Source organism: Falco biarmicus, chromosome 7 (genome assembly GCF_023638135.1).
Source record: "Falco biarmicus isolate bFalBia1 chromosome 7, bFalBia1.pri, whole genome shotgun sequence".
Classification (NCBI taxonomy): domain Eukaryota; kingdom Metazoa; phylum Chordata; class Aves; order Falconiformes; family Falconidae; genus Falco; species Falco biarmicus.
Genome location: NC_079294.1, coordinates 40,814,861 through 40,841,543, shown reverse-complemented (window position 1 = coordinate 40,841,543; position 26,683 = coordinate 40,814,861). Strand labels below are relative to the sequence as shown.

At 45.4% G+C, this 26,683-nt stretch overlaps 1 long non-coding RNA gene across 2 annotated transcripts in view; it reads right to left on the bottom strand.

Moving 5' to 3' along the window:
- The window catches only part of LOC130153251 (uncharacterized), a 48,467-nt gene extending 34,296 nt beyond the window's left edge, over positions 1-14,171 (bottom strand). For both annotated transcript variants that reach the window (XR_008823289.1, XR_008823290.1), the window contains exon 1: positions 13,948-14,171. This is a non-coding gene — a long non-coding RNA (uncharacterized LOC130153251). The remainder of the gene's footprint in view (positions 1-13,947) is intronic.
- Between the last annotated feature and the right edge of the window lie 12,512 nt (positions 14,172-26,683).

Here is a 26,683-nt window from a genome sequence, read left to right as displayed (position 1 = left end):
ATCAACATCCCCTCTCTGTCTCTAACTCAGGACCCATCTAGCAATGACAGGCTCAGGATTTTATAACTTGTAAGGCATAAACATCCCTCAAGAATTTTTAAAAATAATGTAAAAAGCCTCGTGTCTTATAAGGCAAATGAATAATACAGCTGGGATCTGTTTCTCATTCTTTGTACAACGTACTTTCACACTTTGCTGTTCCAACCTTCAAAATAAACCTGTGCTATATTTGCAAGAATCCCTTTGCCATCACAAGGGAGGGAGAGAGGGAAGACTTACAACGAAACCTCACAATTTCCACAGAAATCACAGCTTCTTAAACACTAGAGCTCAGCGTGAGGTGTAGCAGCTCCGCAGTCTGCAGGAGCAGAGTCATAAGCAGAAAACACTGACAACCCGGCGTGCCTTCCTCTCTGCCAGTCCCCAGCAAAGCGCAGCCCATGTCCAGCTGTGACTGTGCTGGGAGCTGCACTCAGCAGCGCCTGCTCCTCTGGGTACAAAGCTCATGAATTACTCCAGGGCCTCACTTACATATAGGCTGAGGTCCTGCCTGTAAGGGAAAAGCCATGCTTTCCACTAGCAGTGCTTGGCTAGTGCCAGAGTGCTCCCAAGCTCCCCAAACCACACATCTGGAGTGGGGGTCCCACCTCCTCAGCAGTCCCCAGCGGCAGATTGCACCAGCCTGGCTCTGGGCACCAGCTCTTGTCCCCATCCCTGGGAGGCTGGGGCAGAGCCTGGCCAGGGATGGGAGGGATGCTGCTAAATGCTGGGATGAATGCGCAGAGCTCCTGCAGAGGCTCGCTGGTAACAGTAAAAGGAGTTTGACTTCAGGGCAAGTAGGACAGGGATTTCATCTCCCTGAGGAAATAATTCTGTTTAACTTCTGAACTCTGAGCTAAAGCAGCCCAGGCAGAGATCTGTGGCTCATGCTGGGATGGGAGAGTTTTGGGTGCAGACTCCAGCCAATCTGCAAAGCAAATTTCTGGAAAAACAGTTCATTACACTTTGTCTCAAATTTCCAGTTTGCTGCAATCCATTGGCCTCCTCACTGCTAGTAAGGCTATGAGTTTTGACATCTCCTTTGCCCAGCAGAAACCCAGTGATTTCATAAGCCAGAAGAGACAACCTTCTTTCTCCCTTTCATCCTACAAACTGAGACTCTGCAAGCTGACAGCAGCAGCTACCAGCACTGCTGGGACTCTTGGTCTGTCTCTGTCTTGTGCCGGTATTTCTGACCAGTGTACCTGCCAGAGACCCAAAATCTTGGACCAAGCATGGTCAGTCTGGTCTGGCAGGAGCTGAACATTAGCTCAGTCATTAAGTTGCTCATAGAAATACAGGAAAAACGGAAAAACCCACATGAAAACTAGGAAGCTGCAAGGATCTGCTTCTTCAGCTCAGTCTGCTCCTGCAGTCATGTCAAGCTATTCGCAGCAAGCGGAGAGCAGACAGCAGCACCGCTTAATCTAGGGATATATTTAAATGAGTGTTTCCTTGTCCCTCTGCAGGCCAGTCAGCTCTTGTTGTTTCTGTAAACATTACTTACACTGCAAAGAAGTGGCTGTGTCCTCAGCAGCTTTAACTACTTCCATGCCAGCTGCCCTGAGTGGAAACCACAGCCTGCACTCCACATCCAGTCCTCAGCAGGAGAGGGTGAAGGTAAGAAACCAGCATATGATGGACATTAGCTCTGCCAATAAGCTCTCAGTCCCACCGATGATGAAAGGAGGAGGAAAACATAGACTGAGGAGAACATCTATGTAGTCAGGACAATTTTGTCAAGTTTGAGGTGGGGGTTAGTGGCTGGGTTGTACAAGTTGGACTGCAGCTTGAAACAGCTTTCCCTTGATGGCTTTGGTTTTCTGGCTTCAGCTGCTGTTCCTGACCTCCCAGTCTGTTTCTAGCTTCTCAAGACCTGGGGTAAGGTTTGCAGGGGAAGTTCTTACTTTACTACATCACCCCAAATACTTATGCCTGGAGCATGGCCAAGAGCACCTCCCTGACTCTGGGGCAGCTGGAGGCCAATTTCAAGAGCAAGTCATGAGCCATGGTCTCAGGAGAGCCCTGGGAAGGCCGCAGGGTGGACAACAGTTAGGTGGGAAGTAACAGTGACATAGCAAGCTACATCACACAGCTGGTAAATACATTATGAATCGGGAGTAAAATACAAAGCACACATGAATGCAGACCCCACTGCCAATAATTTCCACTCTTGGCTCAATTACCATTGCTCTTCTTGCAGCTGCACACATGCATTCATTAGAGAGCATTTTGGCTAAACCCATTTTGTCTTGGTTTCATCTCTGCCAGCTGAATCAAAGGTTTCCATGCAAGTAGTGTGCACCATGACACAATCCATGACACTTTCCTAGGGAGCTCTGGATCCCATAAAGCTATAAATTGATTACAGCATGGAAAGGCATGCAAGATCCTCATCTTTCTTCAATGGAACAGGGACACAAGTGTTGTCCTCATGAAAGGCTACAGCTCTTTCTTTCAAAGGAAAAACACTGCCCCTGAGCAGAAAGAGTTATGGGTGATGTGATAAACTGGGATCATCAATAAAAACTACCTTTCCTCTGGGATAATTTTCTGGCAGTTATCTGAGCACACACTTCCTACCTTCTTTACTGATGAGAGATGTGGCATGCACAAGGTCATGCAACAGGGTTGCACGTTTCTGATCCCACACATCAGATGTGCCATGTCAGGGGTGGGGGGTGGGGGGTGGGGGAGGGGGCAAAAGGGAGGGCACAACAAGGGGCTGTTTTCTGCCCTCAAAGACCAAATGTGGAAGGAAGGTTGTAGCACAACAAGCCATCAAAGTGGCTGTAACCATCAGAACGCAGATCAGCCTACCCCAAGAGGGGATAGCTAGCAAAAAGCCTAAGCTCAGGGAAGCGATTACTGCCATTTCTCCAGCTTCCAGCTGTTTTCAGCACAAGGATTTCCCAAGACAGATGTGGTTCCTGCGCAGTTAGCAACCCTGTGTGGATCTCTCTTGCATGAACTTGTTTAGTGTTCCTTGGAGCTCACGGCAATTTTTTAGTATCTGTATCCACAGCTTGTCAAGGGGCTGTGGTTGTTCCACAGGCAACAGTCTATCATGGGAAGGTGCACCTCGTTTTGTTTGCTCTGAGTTTTTCCTCGCTTCCTCAGATACCTCCTAGTCTTTGTAGTGGAAAAGACAGTGAAAAGCCTGTTCCAGTCCATCCTGGCAATGCCAATATGTTATAAACACTTAATCATAGAATCACAGAATAATTTGGGTTGCAAAAGACCTTTGAGATCATCAAGTCCATCCGTTAACCCAGCACTGCCAAATACATCACTAAAATATGTCACTAATCACCGCATCTACGTCTTTTTTTAAATACCTCCAGGGATGCTGCCTCAACCACTTCTCCGGGCAGCCTGTTCTAACGCTTGGCCACCCTTTCAATTATTTTTTTTTTCCTAATATCCAATTTAAATTTCCCCTGGTGTAACTTGAGGCTGTTTCCTTTTGACCTATTGCTTGTTACGTGGGACAAGAGACCTACCCCTACCTGCCTACGGCCTCCTTCAGGTAGTTGTAGAGAGTAATAAGGTCTCCCCTCAGCCTCCTTTTCTCCAGGCTCAACACCCCAGTTCCCTCAGCCGCTCCTCGTCACACTTGTGCTCCAGAACCTTCACCAGCTTCGCTGCTCATCTTTGGACGCGCTCCAGCACCTCAGTATTTTTCTTGTAGTGAGGGGCCCAAAACTGATGGCGCTGCTCGAGGTGCGGCCTCAGCAGTGCCGAGCACAGGGGGACCATCATTCCCTAGCCCTGCTGGCCGCACTATTTCTGACACAGGCCAGGGCGCTCTTGGCCTTCCTGGCCACCTGGCCACACTGCTGGCTCATATGCAGCCGGCCGCTGACCAACACCCCCAGGTCCTTTTCCTCCAGGCAGCTTCCCAGCCACTCTGCCCCAGGCCTGTAGGGTGGCGTGGGGCTGCTGTGGCCCGAGTGCAGGGCCTGGCACTGAGCCTTGTTGAACCTCATGGAATTGGCTTTGGACATCAACCCAGCCTGTCCACACCCCCCTGCAGAGCCTTTCTATCTTCAAGCAGATGAACGCTCCTGCCCAGCTTGGTGTCGCCTGCAAACTTACTGAGGGAGCACTCAAGGCCCTCGTCCAGATCGTCGAGAAAGAGATTAAACAGAACTGGCCCCGGGACTGAGCCCTGGGGAACACCGCTTGTGGCTGGCCACCAGCGGGAGGTGAGTCCATTCATCACCACTCTTTGGCCTCAGCCACCCAGCCAGCTTTTAACCCAGTGTAGAGTACACCCATCCAAGCCATGAGCATCCAGTTTCTCCAGGAGAGTTCTGTGGAAGACAGAGTCAAAGGCTTTACTAATGTTCAGGTAGACAACAACCACAGCCTTTCTGTCATCCACTGGGTGGGTCATCTTGTCACAGAAAGAGATCAGGTTCATCAAACAGGACCTGCCTTTCATAAACCCATGCTAGATGGGCCTGCCCCCAGGGGCAGCCTGCATGGCACACATGACACTTACGAGGTTTATGGTTCAAGCTCTTACTTCTCCCAGTAAGTCTTCCAAAGCAGACGTCTTACAATGCACATCTAACAGAGTTAGAAGACATAATTGTCCTGACACTGATAAACACATTTGTAACTCTAATCCTTCTTGCTCTGTGACCTGTATGGTATTTCATCATAGGAAGGCTTGCTGGTTTAGAGTTCCCTCAGGTAAAACCATGCCAAGCTTCTGGTGAATTACTGTCAGCTCATGTTATGTCCTTCCCAAAGGAACTTCTCCATTGCCAGCAATAAATCTCAAATAATGGAAGAATTCAGTCAAAATCTTGGTACATGTACCCCTGAGAAACCAGGCTGTCTGCAACCATTCCAAACAGAAAATTCCAGAATTGCCCAGGCAGGTTTGTAGCAAACCTTGGCCTTGACACTCAGATATCAGGACTAGCTGGGACCCATGGATTTAGACACATAAAACCCCTCCAGGTTACAAACCAGAGCAAAGTGAGTCCCCATAGACAGCTGCAGCATTTGGTGCATGGTAAGTGACACCCCAACACTATTTCCACACAAGCTGGCATGAGCTGCAGGACACCCCACAAGCAAGACTGACCTCACATGTACTTGGCTTTGTAACAGTTTATCTGTGGGTGTAGAAAACAAAAAGTGATGCAGGAAAAAGTCCATCCAGGATTCTTTCTATACACATCAGAAATCATATATAAACACATCTATAGATTTCTTTTTTGCAAGCAAGGCAAGAAATCTTCCAAAAGTCAGCTGCTGGAAACTGCAAGAACGTGCCAGAGAATGGTTCTTTTCCTAATTCAGACCCGGTCTTTTGGGTTCTTTAAGTGGCCACAGGGTCCACTGTTCTCATGATGCTGTCATGAGTCCTGCTTAGCAGGATTATCTTGATTCCCAGGATGGATGCTCACTTGGACCATTTTTTTCTGAACAAAATTCAGCTATAAAGGCAAGGTGTCCAGATGCAGACTTGGAGATGTTCTTGAAACCTTGGCTGTAAAAGTGTTCTGGAAAGTGAACTTACCAGAGGAAAAAAGGATGACCCTACAAAATCACTGAGCTTTAAATATTAAAGGATCATTATGCAATGCTATTAGCTTCCAGTGAATAAAATCATGTTACTTCTTAGGACAGATCCAAGCCCACAGTTTTATATTGTGTGTTCACAGCCACAGGAATTGTCCCAGCCACAATGGCAAAGATTTAAAATGTAAATTAATGTGTCTATCAAGCTTATCCGGCATTATCCTAATTAGCGATAAGCATTTTCAAGGAGACATTTTACACATAAGAGTTTCAACCAACCCTGGTTAGAGAGCAGGAGGGAATTAAACACCAGGAAAGCATATTGGTAGATGAATGCTGAAATGGTCCTGCAAGGATGCCCATGCTAAGTGTTCACAGGTGTGTAAATCAGGGTTTGTTTCTTCTTGGCTTTCTGCCCCTTCCTAAAATGGTACATTTCATCTCTGGTCTTTCCTAGAAAATACTGTACTGCTCCCAGGGACTTTCACTGGCCAATATCCAAGTTACCTGTTGTTCTTCCTTTATCCCCTGCCTTCTCATCCATTTTCCAAGACTACAGACAGCCTATTGCAAGGAAATCTTATTCTTCCTGACTGTTTGGAGAGCAGCTACTCTCAAGGTCACTTTTGTATATAAATCACAGATATCATCACATTAGCACCACTATTCAGGCATTCAAAAGCAAATCTAAACAGGAGAGCTCATCAATTTAGCTGTCTTACGGCTAAACTTCAGCATTATGCATGGCTTCCTTTCCTTACTGATTACAGTACAGTAGATTCATTATTATTATTTTTAATTTGGTTATATACAACTGCATGGTGTCTTTTAATTGCCTTTTTTTTCCAATTGAGCCACCAAGGGATGTAAGCAAATTATATGGCTTAACAATTCTGCCTGCTGCAGACAGACTTGTGTGGCCAGTGTACCAAAGACACTGTGAAAACATTACCTTTTACTGGAAATGTAAACTCAATAAACCCCCAGGAGAGCAATAAAAATGCAGTAGCCAGCAGATTTAACAAGGACATGCTCAGTGCACAGTGTAATCTTATTATGTGCTTAATGCCCAGTGGAATTACAGGAATTTGATTTAGCAACATCAGATTTCAGTTTCTCAAATTATACTGACTGCTTATAAATTAAGACTGTGATTTGGGATAATTGCTTTTCATTTGCATTGGCAAAGCCCATATATTATATTTATTCTCACTACTCTGTTTATATTTTTGAAGTGTCACGGAGCATTGGCTTTGGGACTTAAACTGGGGAGCTTTCTTTTGCCTCGACATTCATGTTACTTCCCCATTAAATGTGGGTAAATGCTGTACCCTAGTAATCTTTATATGCTTGAAAGGTCTATTTTATGATTTTCCAAATCTGACTGAACACAGTGAAAGATGAGTGAATTTCTGGCAGAGGACTCTGTCATCCTCTCCATCAATCTGTTCTGGGGCAGCACCATTGGAAAACCAGTGATCTGTAGAGGTGCAACAAAGAAATAAGTGCAACAGTGGCCTCACAACCATACCAACATTATACTTGGGAGTGTTTTCCCTTCACATGACCCTCTTTTGGGCTCTGCCACTGCAGTGTATAAATGAACTGGAGAGAATGAGCCAGTGAGTGATTAATTACCTCTGGGGAGGGGAGCTGTGATGTCAGCAAGGCTACCACTGAACTAGCAGGTAGCGGTAATGCTTGCAGGGCTATGAAGCTGATCAATGAATGGCTATTGAACTGCATGTGGACATTATGAGCACTTGAGCTTTGGGGCAAACCATTTCATCTCAAGATAAATGAATGAAATAATTAAATCTAACATAATGAGCAAAGGGCACAGGGATACCTCTGGAAAAAGACAGGAAATACCTCTGCTGCTGACTTTGGCTTCCATGTCCAAGACATCTGTATAATCTTAAATAACCATCTCTATGCAAACCACAGTGTACAGTAGCATTACTTGATTTACTGAGGATCATCCAGACTGGCTCATACAGCCGTAATTCCCCAGGATATTGGCATATCCTGGGCTGGAAAACCTTTACTGCTCCAAAGTCATTAATAGATCATAATGAGTTGATTAAAAAATTAACAAGGTAACAATTCAATTAAGTATTGTACCATTGAGCAATAAATGTAGCTGCAATTGGCAAGCACATCAACAGACTGCTGAGCAAGAAGCACTCCTGTTTACTTCCTGCACGACATGTGAATCCAATGGCTCTCATCCAAGGCTGAGGGGAAAAAAGTTTCATTTAAACATTTTATGATGGCCATGGATATTTGCTGCAAAATGCAAATATCAGCCTTGTTTTGATGAAGCAGAACTGAAGCAGCAAGCCCTTTAGCCTGTGATCAAGGCATTAGGTGGCAGGTCAGCTGTAGATAACTGAGAGACAGCTACAGAATTTCCCTGACTCCAGACTCATTTGGAAATGTAACTCATTCCTGTGTGAAGTGACAATGAAGTCCTCTAACATTTTCCCAGGCTTCAATTCATACTTGCCAACAGAACAGCTAAAAAATTGAACACTATGCCAGTATCTGCTGGGGCGAGGCTGCTGCCCAGTCTTTCCTGCAGTGCTGGAAGCCTTTCTTTCAGATGAGTAAGAGGTTTGGACACCATTTCTGCAGCCCTGAGCTCCTCCAGGGGCACTGCAGGATATCTCTACTGGTGGTTAGCAATAGCCCCAGGGCCATCACAAAGGCCATGCTGGGATCAGCCCATGCCATCCTCACCAACCCCGAGGCCCTGCAGAGGCAGGATGACTGTCTGCTTGGCCACAAAAGGTTCGCCGTGGCTATGCAGAGCCCCAGTGTCCCCGTAAAGCCCTGGAGAGCCTAACAAGATGTGTTCAGAGAAATATCTGCTCTGCAGCTGGTCTTTCAGAGAGCACAGAAGCGTTCACCCAAGATCAGCAAGAGAGAAACCCAAAATGCCACGTTACTGCTCAGTGCTTCCTGGCAGCTGAAACCAGGGAGACCTGTTATAGCCCTTTTTCCATTTCTCCAGCTCTGATTCCCAGAAGGATTGTGTTCAGAGCTGTGTTTCTGGCACTATTTTGCATACAATTTTAATCTGTCCCATCTGCACTTTGGGAGATGCAGTTCCGTTGCCTTTCCCAACACAATGACAGATTTATGTGTGTCAGTTCTGCACAACTGTGCTGCACTGTGCTGTTAACCTTCATTAAGATGTTTTAATAATTGAATAAATGATGTACCAGACATGCGGTTTAATCTCAGAGTGTGATGAAACAGAGGACAACGACATTAACTGCAGCCTTGGAATAAATACCACTAAGCAGGTATCACACAAAAACACCTGCCCTTGACATTAAAAAACATGCTCAGCCACACTGAGAGGGGAATACAATACATGATACATTACATCTTATCTGCATGTTAATACCATTAAATAAGCATGGTTAATGCTTTAATAATCTGCCAGGTAATACTGTGGGCTCTGCATCTGAGCCAGCCCATGAAGGAGAAGGAAACTCTCTCATCTATTTCCCCAAACAAGATGAAATACCATGGGCCACCCTTGCCAAAGAGGGATATTTTTGTGCACTGACATAGAGAGGGTTCAGGAGGAGCCAGTTCTGTCATCAGCGATACTTCAAAGGGTGATATCGATTAGGGAAGGAGGACCAATGCACAGAGACGCTTGTTTGTCACTGTGGAGGGAGGATAAGGGATCCCAGGGGACGTGAAGATGTGTTGGGGAAGCGTGTAAGAAATGAGGGATGGACAAAGGGTCCTTTCCCAGGGTCTCTGTGAATCTTATAGACCTACCTGCTGCTGAGTAGGTGGCCATCTCCCAAACCCCTGTTTGTACCTGAACCCCATGATGGCCACATGGTTCTGTCTCCCATAAATGTGTCTATCCAGTTTAAACCCATTTACAGTCTTTGGCCTCTATAGTTTCAGGGTGCAGCAAGTGCCCCTCCTGATGCATCCTGTAAAGAAATACTTCCTTGTGGTTTTGCACCTCCCTGACGTCCTCCTGGACACCTGCTGACCTATCCTTCAGGAGCAATGGTGCATAGGTGAGAGCTGTACTCCACACCCTGCATGACTTCACAGATCGCCATCACATACCTTTCCCAAGCTTTCACTGTGTGGTAGTTTGTACCAGATCTTATACTTTTAATCAGTGAGACTGAATCAATCAAAAGCATTCAGAACCTCCTTGCTTACCCAGGTCCAAACCTAGGGAAAGCTGGGTAAAAAAGACACTTTGTACCAGGGTGGGTTTGTTTGGATTCACACAGTGACCAGCAGGACAAGGACATTCAGCTTGCCAGAACTCACAGGTTAGGCTGGAGATTAATTTCCCAGCTTTTAATTTATCCATCTCACTCAGTTCAGTGTTTCCCATTCTTTAAATAAATATTTTTTTTTTCCTCGCTGTTATAATTTTTTTGTTGTAATAAACCAGCTTCAAAGATCAAAAGCTCTTGGGGGGTCTTTCGGCACCTTCAAGGAATTAAAAAAAGAGCTGGGTTAGAGCCCTGCTTCCAAGTAGAGTCGCATGCACACATGTTTCCAACTGATGCTTTCATTTTGAAAGCAAGCAAGGAAATCAACTTGAAAGTCAACAATTTTTTAATTTTCTTCTATGGGACAAAAAACTCTAATGAGGAATTTTTGTTGGAAGATTTGAGAAGGCAAAATCCAGAGCCGAAGTCCAGGTATCATGCTTTCCTCATTTGCATTTGCACCTGCTAGCAATCAAACTGGAATTTGCTGGTATCTAACGCTTCCTGATCCCAGTCAATTTACTGTAAAAGAAATTCCAGATGTAGGCACTAAACTGATGCTTTAACTGCTCTTGTTGGCAGCAAAGTTTGGGGACCATTTCTGTTTATTTGCCCACTGCTAGGACTACCAGTCCTGTGAAGGAAATCTGCAAAAGCCAGCAGAAACCAGTTGTAGGATTGAGTTGTAGAGAAAAAAAAAAATATCGGGAAGAAAATGCTGATACCATTGAAATCCACATCAAAACTTCCACTGAGTTTAATAAGGGCATGTTTAGGCCCCATGCCTAGTTCTGCTGGCACAGAAGCATTATCAGTAAAATGCTAAAGACCCTCAATGGGACCCGATTTCAGCAAGAAATGAATATGCAAGGATCCCCATTCTAGCTCTAATTTTGGGTACTGCAACATGTGATCTCAATCCAAACTGGGAAAGAGAAATCTAAAAGTACAAAAGCCATTTGGCTCCATGTTTAGAAAGATGCTGGCATGGCTGAAGCAGAGATTTAAACTGAGCTGTGCTTACCCAAAGGATTTTTCTTCATTTTACAAGCCCCAGCAGATTTTCTGCTGGGACAGAATTGCTTTCTGCATAGTTTTGGGGCAACATGGAAAGCCACAGCCCCACCAGTTTTTCTGTTACCAGCACAGAGAAGGGCCAGTCCCGGTTCAGCTTTAGCTCCCATAGGGTGCTTTTTAGTGCACTTTAGGCTGCATTTTATGCCCTCCCATATCGTTCCTTCACCTCCTTATTTATCATTTAGGAACGTGACCCCCTGCTCTGCTGGCTTTCTCCTGCATCCAGGGCAGAGACAGCCAAGCTGGGCACATGTGGCATCACTGGTAGTGGATGAAGGCTGATGCAGGAGGTGAAGCGTGTGCTACAGGATGTTAGATGATGGAAGAGGACTGCTGTCTCCAGCCACATCTTGCCCCGCTCCTCTGGGAAAAGCCAGCAAGCCACTCCGGCAGGAAAGCAGCCTCTCCGCTATCTCTGAGAGGGTCTCCAGTGTCATGGTGGGGTGAAACAAGGAAAACAAACCACTAACTCACCCTGTCTCCAGGGGGGTTAAATGTGAAGTGTAGATTAAACAAACTATGTAACCAATGTCTTACATTCCCATTAGTGGAAATTTTAGATACAATCAGGAAGGACTAAGCACAGGCATCACATTTCCCCCTCTGGCACTGTCCCTCTCTCTCACACCCACCCTCATGCGCCACACACACTCACATGTACACAAACACTCAACCTCTCTCCTCCTGGCATGCTCCTCTGTGTATTTATAGGTGCGATGTGCTCACCAAATGGTGATCCACTGCACCACAACAATGGCAACGCAATGGTGAGATACAGGCAACAGTGAAGCAAAGTGGTCCAATTGGCCTGAGATTGTCAAGGCTTATAAAAATAATCCAGGGCTGAGCATTTTATAACAGATTTGAAGGTTAAAATCTAGGTGAGAACAGGTCCTCCACATTGGCATCTACTTCTGCAAGCTACTGCCTCCCTGAGCTTCCCCACTGCCCTCTATGAGCCCCTGCTGCACCCCCTTCACCCCATTCCTCTCTTGGACCAGCCTTTGTCTTCCAAAAAGCCTCTCCAAAAAGCTTTGCATTTCTAAGCCTAATTGTTTTATCGGAGCAAAGCTTGAACTACAATTTTAAAGTGGAGAAGGCTAGGCAGAAGAGAAGTTAAAACACAGGGGTCTGCAGACCTCCCACCACACCATACCCGATGGTTGAAGCCTTGCAGGGTGTCCTGGCTCCCACTGTGCCTCACTCCACCTGGGCAGGAAAGAGCCACCCACACACATGCTGGTAACAAGCAGAATTAAACAAATACCATCTGCCACTGCTGCCATCAACCAGAGCACTGAAAAAGGTGCACTGCACTGCAAACACTGATAGAGCTGGCGGAATGTCAAGAGGGTTAGCAAGGCGACACCATGTTCATGAGCTCTAATCTCATTACGGTTATGGCAGGCAGTTGAAAAGCTTTTATTGGGGCAGACAAGCTGCAGTTCCCCATAAATAAGTCTTTCCAGACATGCAGATTTTCTGTATTTTAACTTTTGGAGCTGCAGTTCCCACTGAAGGTAATTTGCTTTAGCAACAGCATTTTTAGGGAGAAAATCTGAATGAAGCTGATTTAGTCAAGTCTGTGAATAAGCTGGGGGCCAAAATACTTTATTCAGCTCATGACAGAAATTAGCAAAATTGTACATTTCCACAGATGAGTGGGCAGGTTATAATGGCAACCTCATCTGTCATTTCCTAACTTCCAAGCATTTGGAGAAACTGCAACCTCTGTCTTGCTCAGTATTACAAATACAAGAGGTGCAGGACTTGGATGGAGGAGGTATGACATCAAGAGCAGCTCAGACATCTAGTAACTACCCAGCCCTAATGTCCTCAAGAAGAAAGGACCAGATCCTCCGAAGACAAAGGATCCCAGACAACTCATAGAAGAGCAGCAGCGGTTATTGCTGGTTGTTTATCTGGAGCCCCAGTTCCCAACCAGATTCCCAAAGCCAGGCTCAGGTAACTCACATCTGCTGAAAAACAAAATGTCCTTAAAAATCCAGAAGAATCCCTTTGTTTTACAGGAGGACAAACATACAAAGACCCACATTAGCAATGTCAAAGTGCAAACATTATTGAAATTAGCAGAAACATGGGAAGGGTGTCCTGGTCCCATGAATCCATGGACCCCTGGTAGTGCGACCTTCACAGCTGTTCCTAAACTTCTGCACACAGTCTCCAGCATGCCAAGGGTCTCCTTGGAACAGCTGGGAAGCACAAAATGTTCATTCCTCACCCACTGAGACTACACACAGGGCACCTAGTGACAAACATCATCCACTCTGCCCTCTGGCAGGCTGCTCCCATGGTCATGAAGTACATTGGGTAAAGCACTTCTATTTAGTTTTCAGCCCCCCCATTATGGTTGCTGCTCCCATTCACTTTAATTGACTTTTTTGCCCAGCTGAGAAGATGTGATATATGGCCTGCTATGTGCTCTGCTGATTTTGAATCAAAGCATTTAGCAGGACCATCCTCCAGCTCAACTGGACTTCGCAGGTTTCCATTTTCACCACAAACACACCCAAGCACAAAAACATCATTCCCCATGCCTGCCTCTTTCTAGCTGCCAAATCAGAGGGGAAGGCAAGATCCAATGTGGCCAGCAGCTCCTTTTAATCATCTGATACTGCATTTCCTAAGGCTTCAGTGGTGCTGTTACACGTCAGTAGCAGATCTGTTCAGCTGGGGTTACAGGAAGGTGGTTGTTTTCAGGATACAAGGGCCCTTCTGCTTTCCAGCCAAATAGCTACAACTAACAAAAACATTGCTGCTAAACCATGTGTTAGCAACACATTCCTGATAGAATCCAACCAGATTTATTGTTGGCAGAACGAAGATTTCAGCAAGGCACAATATGATTTTTTCAAAAGACCACACCTAATTAGCTGCATTCAAAGTAACGTTCATTAGTCCTTTTTCCATGGCAGAAGCTAAACAAACATGCACATTGAGCAAGCAGAATTGAGAATTTTTTTCCCTGATGGCCTTCTCTATCCCAGAGGCTGGGTTTTACCTTTTCTTATGAATGAGATGACTTTTCACAGACTGTAGCAATCCTTTTTGACTTCCCATCTTCACCGAAAGCTCTCCATGCAGAAACTCTTTACCATTTCCTAAGGGAGCATTTCCCTGTATCAACATGCAAATGCTGAGATCACAAACCCTGTATTCGATACACGTACTTCAATAAACAGAATACAGAAGAAAAGCATCCCCTGCATCCTACCTCTCTCAGTAGCTGTCCTGCTACATTGGGGTTAGTCCCTTGTAGGGAAGGGCTATTTAGTTAATTGACCTGCTTGTAATCTGCAGGGATAATCCTTTTCTTGCTAGGGGCCTGTATCTCACCCAAGCACAGCCTCTCTCCAGCAAATCCTATGTTGCAGCTTGGTAGGAAATGCTACATCTGGGTGCTTTTGTCACTTCACAAGAAGCATCAGCTTGCAGAGATGATTTATTTAGTCCCAGATAACAAACAGACACCCCATTGCTAACATCTCTAACAACATATTCACCCTCCAGTGAGTTACTGAGAAAACACTTGTAGATCATCACTTCTGTCTAAATTTCCTCATTTGGTAGCTCCATTGACCCTTCTCCTAAGAAGCCCCTGTGGCTCTTTAAAATGTTAATTAATCTGAGATGGCTTATTTTAAACATCAAACCACCATTTATTCTTTCTTCTTATTCACCTATGTATAGGAGAAAGGTATGCTCCCCACACGTAAATGGAGAAGACTTCCTGAGCATGGCACCTGACAGACATGTGTCTCTCCCATCCCTTCACTCAGCTGTATTTTGTACCGAGGTGCTGGCACATGATCTGGATGCTCAGCTCCTGGACTGAGCAACCCCATGGCCAGGCAAGCCCTGAAGTTGGCTGCAGGGAAAGCTGAGGGGATCCAAGAGCCCTCATGGTACCGATTTCCATCGATGGAGGTCCTATGGGATGCAAACATAGCAATGTAATTGCTGTTATCCTGATGCAATGCAGATGTCTGTAACCATTTGGGATGCTGATTGCTGTGACTCAGTGCAAGGTCCTCAGCCAGCTGATAGCATCATAGCACAACGAGGATAATAATTTCTGATTGCTGCAAGGTACTGCAACAAAAGCTGTCTCAGGGCTCCTGTTCCATTTTAGCATCTGCTCCATGCAGCATTACTCATCATCTACAGAGACCTCTTAGTCTATTAAGTGAGGAAGTTGAAGACTTAGTCTTTTCTAATCACTGTACCACCAGTGTGGCTGGAGGAATGAATACTCAGCCCAGCTCCCCTGTCCCCACCCAGCCTGTTCTTCCCTCCTCATGCTGAATACATTAACTCTACCGGAAAATATTTGCACGCATCAAATTTGGTTGTGACTGGAATCCAAGCCCCTAAAAGAGAAAAAGACAAATATACATTAAACAATAGAGACAACTGACTGTTCTGCAGCTTGGAGGCATGTAGCATTACCTCATTAAAACTTAATCATCAAATAAATTAATTATATATGGTAACAATAGGAACTAAACCTGGTCTGTGTTTTTAAGGCATCCTAATTGAAACCAGACCTGGGCTTGCACTTCCTTTGTGGTCCAGGTGGACACTCGTTGTCCTATGAACATAACGATGGTGCTACAAAGGCTTTTCCTCAGCCCTGCAGCCCCTGTTCAAGATCACAAAAGCTCGCTCAGTTTGAGAGCTTTCTTCCTCTTGTTATACAGCGCAGGGAGAGGAAGCAGGGGTTGTTATTGCTGCAGTGAGCTTGGGCTTTTGATAATATTAAACTGTTTAGGTTGGATGTGAAACCTGACTTTGTTGAGAACCATATGGTACTTAAATGATGTTGCTGCCTTGCAGTCTGCAGAGTGGAAAACAGGGCCAGATTCCACAATATCTTCAAATTACCATAGCTGTGAATTTAATGAAGAAGGAAGCAAGATTAAAGAAATTCTGTCTTTGGTGGCAAAGGTATAACTGAGCACAGCAATACCCAAAGGGGAGAGAAGAGGCTACTGCAATAAATTACAGAGTGAGCTTAGCTGTGGATTTACCCGTGAGCATTAAGAAAAAAGGATACTTTGAGGAACTCAGAGCCCACAGGCATTAAGCTGAGACTCTCACAGGCTAGGGGGAACATCATCACCATAAATCTTCTTTGATAATTTATAACGATCATGATAATTTTGAAAATATTATTTGATAATGCTAATGATCAATAGTCGTTGCCTGCAATATTGTAAAGCTTCCCTTTTATTGTAACACAGCATTTGCTGCATCTTGGTTCAGTCCTTAGTAGGTGAAACTCCATCCAGAGAGAGCACTGCACCAGAGGGATCTCAGTCAGGATCTCTGGGACCAACACACAAACAAGATGCTCTCTCAAGAGTGACTATTATTTTATGCCTCTTCAGCAGTGCTCCATGTAGCTGATTAAGTGCTTGAGCATCCTTCAGGATGAAAAGTGTCATGTAAGTGTAAAATAATACTGTTAAATCTGAGAGGAAAATATGCACTCATAGCCTGGAAGCATTCTCCGCAGTGGCAGGAATCATCAATCCAGATTTCCTGACAGGCCATGAGAACCATGGGAGCAGTTTTCCCCAATATGCCAAGATCATACATTACTTTTCTGCTACATCAAAGAGTTAAAAATTAAAAAAAAACCAACACCACAAAAGACACAAAACCCCCCAAAACCACAAAGGTTTTTGCGGTTTTTTTAAAGGCTCTTTAAAAATCCTCTTTTAGTTTATTCTATTCATCTCAGGAAAGTCAGAACTACTGGAAGAAACACCTTGGTGTAAGGAAGTCTCTGCGACAGAACTGGGGCTGGCCACTGAATTCATTGCCTTCCATGCTTGGATCATGGGGAAAGACCTCAGGGGGCTGTTACCAAATGACAAGGATGACTTCTTACTGCCCAAGCCTTTCAAGAGGTGGCACAAACCCCAAGACTATTCAAATAGTCTTATTAGCATCTGCAACCAGCCCTGACAATACAGCTGCTGGAGGCAACGGCTCAATCTCCTGTTAAGGCACCGCATTCATTGTCCATTGCTGTAGCAAGTCACACAACATAACTCCATGGAAAAGGTCCACCTAAAGCCAGCTCACGTATTCTGTTCTCTCAGACAAAGGTTTTGGTTCTTCAAAGGTTAAAAAGCACCTCCTAATGGTAGCTTAAATTACTGGTGGTCTAATTGTGTCTTCTTGTTCCGTATGTCCAATAGCTTTAAAAATCCCCACCCTCATGCTGGTGTGGTGTTCGAGCCTAGATATGCTTGTGGAATGAGTACATGCCTCCCCAGCCCCTCTTTGGCAACACCAAACTACCTCAAGGCCTTCTCTGTTATAGTGCAAACAGGTCCCAAGCACCCCAAGTGATGGACACCTCACAGCCTCCCCACTGTTCTACCACACCATTTTGCAATCCTTACACTAAAATTTGTGACTAACATTTAGCCTAGATCTCCCTTGCTGCAGGTTAGGCTTAATTATTTCCTTCCTTTCTGCGGCAATTTTTGATACTTGAGTATCATCTGGACATTTCAGTCTTCTCTGGACCACAGGTTCCCTGGCTGGTTTGATGCACTGCTTTCTGCGTTGTCCCAGGTGCAAGTCTCCCATCTGAACTAGCAAGAGACAAGTTACTGTGGACCAGGTAGACACCCTTATCCTTTATTAACACTGTCACCCCTTTCCTATCCCTGGGGTTTTTTCCCATCACACACCCAGTCTGAATTCTGCTCCAAGCCAAGCAAATCCACCTCTTCTCATTGTTCTCTGCCCTTATGATTCCTAGAGCTCCAGCCACCTGTTTTTCACACCAGACTTCCTAAATATTTCATGACTATGTTGACTACCAATACCTACAGGCATCTCTTTTCCCTTGTCTATCCTAACTAGCGAGCTGGTTCCTTACAGTGGGAACTCCCGCGATTCTGCATCCATGCTGTCCCTTCCCAGCACTCTCCCATCCCTCTCCAAAGACACCCAGTTCTTCCCAGAAAATACTCTGGGACTCTGTGTCAGGGACATTTCCTCAGCTCATGCTGTCCAAGGTGTCACAACCTCACTAATAACTAATTAGAGCTTATTTCAAGGCCAACTCTTGAGCGACTTCTCCAGAAATTTCTTTCCGCTCCCCAAAATTCACATTTTAGCAAAATCCACTAGTTGTCTCTTTTAGACATTTTTATATCCGCTCACCTCCAAATCTTGTATTATTATCCCCGTCAGCTCACCTAGTCATTTTTCACAAGGCAGTATATCAATTACTTCACCGAATCCAGCTAGGAAATGCCATAGATTTAATCTATATCTAGAAAAATCCATTATTTTATCAAAGATACCAGATTCATACACTACAATCCACCTTTGCTAGACCCAGGCTGCATTCTCTCCAATTTCTTATTTACCTTCATGCTTTATTTTTCTCCCTGAACATTCATTTTTATCCATATAATTGGGGTCAGACTGATGGGCTACAACCATTCCTGCTCCCCTTCTTGCATACAGACCTGTCTTTCCTATTACCTTCAGTCATCACCTACTTCCCTCAGTTTGAGACACTCAAGAGCCACCATTGCTACTGGGTGTGCAATGCAGCATTTTCCGTGCTCTGGTCTGGAGATTTCCTACCATGTTTCTATCCCCTCACTACCAGCCTGAGTGCACTCAAGTCTGAAATTGGCTCCTCTCATGAATGTGGTAATTTCTGCACCCACAGCCTCATTATCACTCTCCCACCTGGTTTTGCCTTAATGTTCCCTTTGCTGCCTTACTCACAACTGAGGCAAGTGATTTGATTTGCTTTCAGGCCACATTAAAGGTTATCTTTAATATCAGCCTCAATCTCATTACACAGGAAACTTTGCTCCCTTCCTTTTAAAATACCACTGTTGAACAGGACTGTATCTGTTTAAATTTTCTTGATGAAAATACACTATCTCCTTGCTAGCAAACGCTGCTCATTTTTTCCAGACCATCAGCACATGTGCTGCTTTGCTGACGAGCCTTACCTCCGAGAAGAGGGCCAGGTAGTCTTTTCCTTGTAGACATCTCCTGCCAAGGCACATCAATGGAGAATGGTTTTAATTTCCAACTCTGTATCAAGAGCTTGAGTCAAACCACATCCACCTAGCCTTTGGGACACATTCCCTCCTTGTTGTAATCACAGAACCACTGACTTCTATTTCTAATTTCTACTTCCAAATGAAATTTATAACAAGAAAGCCCCGAGGAGCCCCAGGGTGAACAGCAGGTAATGAGGAGTGAAAAAGACAAATAAAAGAGACATGGCTCAAAATGACACTGTAGGGAAGGACCTGGGAGATCTCTGAAGCATCCAAAGGAGAGGTGGGCAGAGCCCATCTGTCTGCACCCCAGGCACCACCCCCGTAAAAGGGTGAGTTTCCAAAATATATGAGATCATTACAACCAGCAAGTAAGCCCTTCAGCAGTGCCTGTGCATGCCGTAAAGGGAAAAAAGTGCTTCTGCTAGCACTGAAGAGGTTTGCCAAGGAAAGAAACAACTGCTGGCAGTCTTAACTCCTGAACATGTCAAAACGAGCGTTCAAACCTTGTCAGAAAGACAAATTAATGTCCAGATGGGCTAAATCTGCTCCATCCAAATGAATGGAGCTGTTACTGATTGATACCAGTTAGGAATATGGCCCACTGCCTAGTACTCCAGAAAGCACGGGCATTCCGTATTTAGGAACCAAACACTACAGGATGAATAATCTGGAAAGTCTCCTCCAGTTTCAGAGTTGTTATATTTTTATTTCTAAATGTTCAGTGAGGACCCAATTTGCATCTTCTCCCCACTTCCACTAGCAGCACATTATGGCATGGAAGCAGCAGGTTTTATCACATGTAGAGCTAACACTTTGGCATCTGTAATGCCAGAGAGCAGTTGTTTCCTCCTGGGCATTTTCAGTCTGTCTTCCAGGTCCTTTTAAGTCAGATGGTCAGAGCTGTGTTTGACAGCACACTGGAACAGGGCTTCAGATGGAGCTAACACTCACTCTACCACAAAATCATTAGGATTAAGCAAGTAAACAAGCAAGGCTGCTCCAAACAAGGCAGTCCTGACCTAACCCCCAGGAGCACCTATATGTGCTATCTGGGGCTTTGATTGAGTCAGGGAAATCTGTGGTGACTTCGGTTGTCATTTGAGATTTCATGAGGGATGCAGAGGTGCTCGAGCGTGTCCAGAGAAGGGCAATGGGGCTGGTGAAGGTTCTGGAGCACAAGTCTGACGAGGAGCGGCTGAGGGAACTGGGGGTGTTCAGCCTGGAGAAAAGGAGGCTGAGGGGAGACCTTAGCGCTCTCTGCAGCTGCCTGAAAGGAGGTTGTGGCGAGGTGCGTGTCGGTCTTTTGTCCCACGTAACAAGTGATAGGACAAGAGGAAAAGGCCTCAAGTTGCACCAGGGGAGGTTTAGATTGGATATTAGAAAAAATTTCTTCACTGAAAGGGTGGTCAAGCATTGGAACAGGCTGCCCAGGGAGGTGGTGGAGGCACCATCCCTGAAGGTATTTAAAAAGCACGTAGATGAGGTGCTTAGTGACATGGTTTAGTGGTGGACTTGGCAGTGCTGGGTTAACGGATGGGCTTGACGATCTCAAAGGTCTTTTCCAACCTAAATGATTCTATGATTATAAAATAACGATGTAAAGGTAGTTAGATGACTTGCACTGCCTGCACCCCCCACTCACCTAAATGTCTCTGCCTTGCTGAGGTCAATGGGAGGTAGTCATCTGGAAGCCTAAGGATCAGAAGTCTGCAATTATTTGGGTGTTCACAGGACAGAGACCCACTTCAGGAAGCTGGACTTGGATTCTGAAATGACTCTGTGCTTAGTCCACCCTCGCTGCTTCATGTGAGGCAGTTCCCCCTGCCTTATGCATGCCTTCCTGCGCATGGGAAATTATTTCTCTTGCAAAAGTCAAAATCAAAGCAGCAGCACTTCTGAAAGCACACAGGAAGCATTTAAGTGGGGACCTATAATCCTAACTTAGGTCAGCCTCATTGGAAATGACACCGCGCAGCACAAAAAGCATCAGAGAAAAAGGCAAAGCTACATCTCTGGCTTCTGAAATCACCTATGTGCTGTGAAAAAGTGGATTAATTTTACACTTAAACCACAAAAGCCAAACCTCCATCCTTCATGCAGGAAAGAAACTCCCAGCAGAGCCTCCTACCCAGCTTCCTCAGACCACCCCACTTCCCTGCCAGCCAAAACATCCCCGATAGCACAGCCAGAAGAGTTTTTATCAGCCTTTTTCCCTCTTTCCCCATTGTTCCCAAAGACTTGCAAATGCTGTGGAAATTCCCAGCATTTCAATCTGACCACAAACCTTCACTAAAGAGACTCTCTCACAGTTTATTATGAGCCCATTTATGAAACGAATGTGCTGGTAGTCTACTAATTAATATCTGGCAGGAATTAAATGAGAGCAGCTTCTAATGCTGTTGCCTCCCTGGCTGGTCAGTTCTTTCATTCCTCTATGCATCAGTCAAAACAGAGTTACAGAAATTGCAGCTAGCATTTGATCAAAAGATGCACCAAGCCGAAACCTCAATTTGGATGGCAGGGGAAAGGCTGCTTCTCCAGGAAGGAGACACTGACAGGGTAAGTGAGTGACCCTCTGAAAATCTTTACTGCAACTTTTACTCAGCTGATCTGGCACCTGTAGAACTTTTACTGGCTAATTTCATGTAATACAGCTTTTACGCTAGCAGAACAAAAGGTAGGTGGGAGAGAGGAGAGTTAAATAGCAGCTATTAAAAGAAAAAATAATCTTGCCTTTCATACTTCTTTTTAATTTTTTCCTACCTCTTCCTCCCCCCGCCATGCCCCTTGCCCCACTGTTTTGCCAGGTGAATTTGGTGTGCTGAATCCATCCCTGGTGGTACTATACCAAACCAGCATTTATATATCAGAGGAAGAGCATGTTTCGACAGTAAAACCCTAGTTACAGGCCACAATGACACATGTTTTCCTGTGTTTCTGCAATGTATCAGGTGAAGACTTAGAAAAGTGGATATAGTTAGTGAAACGAGAGAGCCTAAATAAGTATTTACTTTATAGAAATCAGAATGTCTTCTCTAAATAGCTCTTGCACACAGTGAAAAAGCATCTTTTCTCTTCATGATACAGCAGCATCAAAACAGTATCTTTGGAACCAGTTTTATGCAAAACACCAATTGCAGCTGATTAGATGGGTATACTATTTGGATTTCACCTCAGCTCAGGTTTTACTCTAAGGCCCTGGCCTTTTTAATACACAGCAATATTAATATAAACATAGCTCTGCTTCTAATGGGTACCTGCGAGACTGATCAACCAAGAATAAGAGTGTGCGTTAGGACTCATCTAATTTCATTTCACATGGAAATAGCTTGCAAAGTGTTATAGGACCTGGCCAGGGAGTAGGAACAACAGCATGTGGATGAGGAAGGAGTCAGAGCACTAAGAATAAATTACAAACATACCACTAGCTGCACAGTCATGACAGCTCTTCCACACCTCAGAAATTGCTCCTCACATAATTTTAAATAAAGAACACATCCATAAAACATCTGATTGAGTTAGAGTGGTTTAAAAAAATACTGTACTTACTGGAAAGTCTAAGGTGAAATCTACAACAGGAGAAAAGTACTGTACTAGGAAACACTGCAAATTACATTAACATATCAAACATTATTTCAAGTACAACACTTCTCCTTCATGAGTCTAGGTTAAAGTGTCAGTGGATATGTTTTTGTAGTGCAATGATTATTTCACCAATAGAGGATCCATTTTCAAACTTCATCGTGCACTGAAATTCTGATAGATTCAACTTATGAACTCAGAGAAGTCCGAATGAAGGGCTGGATGCTGCACGGTGCTTTCTTTCTTTCCTCCTACAGCACTGTTGGGTGGATTGTTTTCTTTACACTCCCTCTGTGCTCCCTCTCTTCGGGCCTCCACTGCCATAAGGGCCATATCACGTCTCTTGGCTTGCAGGATGCTATTTCTGGAAACACCATCCTGCAGAAAGCTGTGGCATGGAAGTTATGATTCATACATTTCATAGGAGCAGAAGTGTTAGTGAATTTGGGCAGGTGGTGGGGTGGCACCATGAGCGTGAGGTGGCATGGCAGATGTCAGCAGCCAGGAAAGTACGCTCCAGAGGTGCAAGACATGAAGAGTTACAAGCTCCTGGGGAGTTATATCCACTTACATCAGACATGGGAAACTAGACATCATAAGCACGCTGACATTTAACGTTTTGCCTGCCATTTTTGCAGCTTATGTCACAAGAAACTGCTGTGTCCCTGCCGCCTTCTGTGTCTGAAACTTCTCCCTTCCTGGCTTCTGTTTGCCTCTCAACTCTGCTCTCACCACCTCCCTCCTTCCCACACAGGCAGGACCAAGACATTACACCATTTCCCCTGCAGTCTTCCCCTTCTCCAGCTTTGACCATCCCTCGTGCTGCCGCTCACGCCTGGCACTTTCTCCTCACTCTCCTGCCCACGTGATCACCTTCCTGAATTCAGCTCCTTCACCAGCTCTACTGCTTTGTCTCCCTCCAGCTCCAGTCATTTTTGACCAATTTAATGTAAAGATCCTTAAGTAGGCAGCCACAGCACAACAGCAGCAAGAAACACATTGCAACACTGCATCGTCCAAGACATTTCAAATCCAAAATATTTTCTTAAGTGATAAACTCCTCAGCAGCCCTTGCCCAGCCCTCATATTGCAAATTTTTGAGGTTTGTAATAAATCACAGCTTCCATTAAAGCCAGAGCATGGCCCAGCCTCAGAAAGGTGTTGGATCGACTCCACAGCTGCTTTCCAAAGCATCCATCTTCACTTCACACTTTGTGCTGCAAACAGGGTTTTCAAACCTCTTTTCCAAACTGTTCTAACAGTTTCTAATTTGGAGGAAAAGTTTCCTTGTATGGTGGGAAGAATGGATACTCCTCTGTGGGTCAGGGGACAGAAAATATCTGCTCTGACAGCAACAGCCCCCCGTCCGAGGCTCGTGACTGCACAAGGAGAGGGAATCCAGAGGAGTAGAAGGGGAGCCTGACAGAAATTCCGTGGCACAAAGAGGGTTAATAAACCTACAAGAAAAACCTGGCACAGGAGGGAGAGCAGCAACAGCCACAAAAATTTGTGAACTCTCTTTAAAAGAGGGGCTTCTGTAATGGACTGCAGTGTCCCATACAAACTGAGGCAGCAATGAAGGATGCTGAGCACTGCTCGGTCCCTCCCTGCTATGCTGGCAGCTTCACAGCCTGTCCCAAGCACAGTGTGATTCAGAGTCCCGGGGCTTTGAGGGCCAGGACAGTACAAGCCAGATAGACCCCATTTTCTAGTGACAATCCACAAATCCTTCTCCTTCACACGTATAAGCCCATTCATCTCCCCGTTGCTCACAGTGCTGGCCGTCTCCCATGTAAACACTGTGTAGTGTGTGTGGCACTGCAATACTTCAAGGACATTGGAATGCACTTTATCAGCACTTTTAAACACTGCAGCTTTATGAGGGGAGTCTGAAAATGTATTTACCATTCCAGACTTTGCACAGATGTGCTTTTAATGTAACATCCTGATGTTTTTCTTCTCTTCTCATGACCCCTTGCTGTCCAGGCAAGGGCACTCCTCCTTCCTCGTGACACCAGATGCTCCAGGAATTCTCCCTGGAGCACCAACCACCAGAGATTTCCCTGACCTGAAGCAGCTCCTCTGTGTCTTCTGCTGATGCTCTTCTATGGGTGCTATGAAGTTTGCTTTATGAGCAACCTCCTTTAACCACTGGCACTTGACACATGGCTGTTTCCTAACCAGTGTCACCAGTATTTACATCTCCCCAGGGACCTTCCTGTGCACCAGCCATGTGTGCAGAGCTGTTGATTGCTCAGTGTGTGGCATGGCAGGTCATGCAGTTTGCCGCCGAAAGACAGACAACCCAGGGCTCTTCTGGGCTCCTCCCAGGAGGCTGGAAACTAAAGACATTTGAGACTAAAGGGAAATGCCTCCTGTGGTGCTGAAGTCACCGTGTGCTTTGAGGCAGAGCCTTCAGGAAGGCTCTCCTGATCTCAGGAGCATGTTTGCAGCCTCAGCCCTGCAGTAGTGAAAGACGAAAAATTCACCTTGGCTCTGCTGTCTGTAGTGGGTCAAGGGGAAGAAACTCTTCCCAACTGGAGGAAAAATGGAAAAGACTGTAAAGGGCAAGAAAGCATGGGGGAGCAGGAAGGAAGAAGAACCTGCAGAAAGGACTTGCTTCAGGAAAAGCAAAAAGCACTGAAAACCATTTTCTGCAATCTGAGCTGCTGCATTTGACAGAAACCATTTCCCAGCTATAGTCTCTCTATATCTGTGATATCTCTCTTCAATATTTACTATTTACATAGAGCCTCTCAGGTGTTACACCAGGTGAGGTGCCAAGCCCAGCAAAGCCAGAGAAGCAAAGGCAAAAGCCCCCAATCTCTCCCTGGTGGCAGCTCTCGGGCTCACAGCGAGCTGCTCGCAGAGAAACAGTTGTTATCAACCAGGACCTTCTACAACACACAGGAAGACATCACCTCATCCAGAGGCTGACATCTTACACTAGTCTTAACTGCAAGGTTTCCCTCCCCGTTTCTGCAGCAGGGCTCATATGTGCCCCCATGGGTGTTGCAGCTGGTGCCCGGAGAGCTCAGCACTGGCTTGGGGGTGCAGCCGCAGCTCAGTTGTTAACAGCTGGATGAGGTCCACGGTGACCACTGTAGCTGATCACAAGCAACACAGCACAAGGCAACACATAAAACTCACAAATGACAAGAATGTAAAATAAACTCAGCAGAGACTGGCTCAACAGGAGCATGGTTTGTTCATATGTGAAGATCCACCTGAGACCCTGTACACTATTTAATCCCTGGAGCGTCAGCCAGCTCCCATTTGTGTCAAGTGAAGATCTTCCGTTTACTTTAATGGATCTGGAACAGGCCCAAGCAGAGCTGTATAATAAGCAATGGTTTTATTCAACAAGAGAAATAGCCTTCTCCCAGATTCCCTCCTACTCCTCTGCACCAGCTGTAGGTCAGAATCTGCCACTCCGGCTTCTCAAGCTGTCTTCTCCCAAGGAGTTGGGTGTTTGAAACAAACCAACCAACCGAAGCAGCATTTTCAATGGGGAAAGAGATTTATCCCATTTCCAAGGGCAACAGCTTCAGCTGATGAGCTGGACTATGCCCGACTCAAACATCCACTCACTTTCAGAAGAATGCCATGCTGATTTTATACCTCTCAGTTTCTAAACTGGGAGCTTTACACCTCTTGGTTACATTTTCCTTTAAAAACATTTCTTATCTTGGAGCATTAGCAGGAGCCCAGACAAATACACAAGTTGAAAAGACAACAGAAACATTTTATACCAAGGAAGGATGGATGTAAGCGAACCTGGCTCTAATAACCATGGAAACAAAACACGCATCGTACAAAAATGATTCACACTGTTTTGAGGACTGTTCTGGAAGGCAATAACTTACTGCCTTGGAGGCAGCACAGGAAAACACCTCAACCAGAAAGCCAGGAGAGATGGGTCACAGAAGGAGTACAACTTGCCCTTATTCCTCTGAGGACCCAACTCAGACTCCAGGTGCCAGGAGCCTGCAGCAGTGAAACTTCAAGGCAAACCACTGAAGCCACCATCACCTTCACAGCTAACCTGTGCGCACGTAGGTGTGCTGCTAGCAGAGGGGCTAAGCTCCTTCCCATAAA